A 2,829-nucleotide genomic window follows, 5' to 3' on the forward strand; every position below is an offset into this window, starting at 1 on the left:
CTGCATCATTTACTGCATTTTTATATTTTCTCCTTTCATCAATTAAATTCAATATTTCTTCTGTTACCCAAGGATTTCTAATAGCCCTCGTCTTTTTACCTACTTGATCCTCTGCTGCCTTCACTACTTCATCCCTCAAAGCTACCCATTCTTCTTCTACTGTATTTCTTTCCCCCATTCCTGTCAATTGTTCCCTTATGCTCTCCCTGAAACTCTGTACAACCTCTGGTTCTTTCAGTTTATCCAGGTCCCATCTCCTTAAATTCCACCTTTTTGCAGTTTCTTCAGTTTTAATCTACAGGTCATAACCAATAGATTGTGGTCAGAGTCCACATCTGCCCCTGGAAATGTCTTACAATTTAAAACCTGGTTCCTAAATCTCTGTCTTACCATTATATAATCTATCTGATACCTTTTAGTATCCCCAGCGTTCTTCCATGTATACAACCTTCTTTCATGATTCTTAAACCAAGTGTTAGCTATGATTAAGTTGTGCTCTGTGCAAAATTCAACCAGGCGGCTTCCTCTTTCATTTCTTAGCCCCAATCCATATTCACCTACTACGTTTCCTTCTCTCCCTTTTCCTACACTCGAATTCCAGTCACCCATGACTATTAAATTTTCGTCTCCCTTCACTATCTGAATAATTTCTTTTATTTCATCATACATTTCTTCAATTTCTTCGTCATCTGCAGAGCTAGTTGGCATATAAACTTGTACTACTGTAGTAGGTGTGGGCTTCGTATCTATCTTGGCCACAATAATGCGTTCACTGTGCTGTTTGTAGTAGCTTACCCTCATTCCCATTTTCCTGTTCATTACTAAACCTACTCCTGCATTTCCCCTATTTGACTTTGTGTTTATAACCCTGTAGTCACCTGACCAGAAGTCTTGTTCCTCCTGCCACCGAACTTCACTAATTCCCACTATATCTAACTTTAACCTATCCATTTCCCTTTTCAAATTTTCTAACCTACCTGCCCGATTAAGGGACCTGACATTCCACGCTCCGATCCGTAGAACGCCAGTTTTCTTTCTCCTGATGACGACATCCTCTTGAGTAGTCCCCGCCCGGAGATCCGAATGGGGGACTATTTTACCTCCGGAATATTTTACCCAAGAGGACGCCATCATCATTTAATCATACAGTAAAGCTGCATGCCCTCGGGAAAAATTACGGCCGTAGTCTCCCCTTGCTTTCAGCCGTTCGCAGTACCAGCACAGCAAGGCCGTTTTGGTTATTGTTACAAGGCCAGATCAGTCAATCATCCAGACTGTTGCCCCTGCAACTACTGAAAAGGCTGCTGCCCCTCTTCAGGAACCACATGTTTGTCTGGCCTCTCAACAGATACCCCTCCGTTGTGGTTGTACCTACGTTACGGCTATCTGTATCGCTGTGGCACGCAAGCCTCCCCACCAACGGCAAGGAACGAAAGGGCATTTGGACTACCTCCACTAACCTAAGTCACTCAACCGCCACCTCTTCCTAGGGATTGGCAGGAAAATGACTCAGCCTGTGCTGGACTGCTGGAGAGAGGAAGGTGTGTACTTTATTTATTTTTGGAACAATTTATTTAGTGATGGATTTTGAAAGATAGTGTATTTATCACTGTGATGCAGAACACACGCTCTTACATGGCACACAGCGTACAGACCTGCAAACCACTCGTAAATAATGCAATACATTTATAGCCAGAGAGCCAAACAACTCGTAAATCGTCAAAATAATAATCCATCAAAAGACTCTGCAAACATGCTTGCTAATCGTCAACTGTCAAAATCATGCACTAGTATTTACTTAAAGAATCTGAGGCACTACCACCATTCAGTGTGTTCACCACGAGGTCCAGAGTCCAACTGAGCTAGTACATTTTTCCACAACCAGAGGGCGCTGCCGTCCGTTCCGTGAGATGCAAACTCCTTCTAAATAATGCTGTAAACAGATGTCCGGACACGAAATCAACTCATAAACTGTCCAAATAACGCGTACTGACTACTGTATTTGACGCTTTTCTGGAAGACAGAAAACCATCCACCTGTAAACTTACTTCCATCTGCTTTCAAAAATGGTTCAAATGGCTCTGAGCACTATGGGACTCAACTGCTGAGGTCATTAGTCTCCTAGAACTTAGGACTAGTTAAACCTAACTAACCTAAGGACATCACAAACATCCATGCCCGAGGCAGGATTCGAACCTGCGACCGTAGCGGTCTTGCGGTTCCAGACTCCAGCGCCTTTAACCGCACGGCCACTTCGGCCGGCCCCATCTGCTTTAAAGCATAACAGAGAGTGGACTGCGTGATCGATTGAGATGGAATTGTAACGAGGTACGATTTAATGGTAGACTGATGATGCATTCTATAGAGTGAGAAGCTGCTACAGGTCAATTTTTCGACTGTTCTGTAAGGATGCATCAGCCACATGACATAACCTGCGTCCGACTAGTATACAGCCACGTCTTCTGTTTGTGATTTAAAGTACTGTCTGCCTGCGGTCGTTAACGTTAAACCTGTCGGTCATCAGAGGGCTTCCATCTCATGTGTGATGAAACTTTCCTCTAAACGAACTCTGATTTATGCGATGTACTCCATACCCCTGTCGAATCTTGGGTGTAAAATCGAGACTTCAGCTTCACAGCTAAGTTAGCGATAGGTGCTTTGGAGGTACTGCAGTCCCCGTGTATACATTTGCCTGACAGATGTGGTGTTTACATAGTGGATGAATTACTTGTAATTTTCTCATGTCGGATGCTGCTGCTATGCATTTATCTGTTTCCTTGTAAGAGGTATCCCCAGTTACTAACGATCATTTTATGTAGGACTGATGTA

Source organism: Schistocerca nitens, chromosome 7 (genome assembly GCF_023898315.1).
Source record: "Schistocerca nitens isolate TAMUIC-IGC-003100 chromosome 7, iqSchNite1.1, whole genome shotgun sequence".
Lineage (NCBI taxonomy): Eukaryota > Metazoa > Arthropoda > Insecta > Orthoptera > Acrididae > Schistocerca > Schistocerca nitens.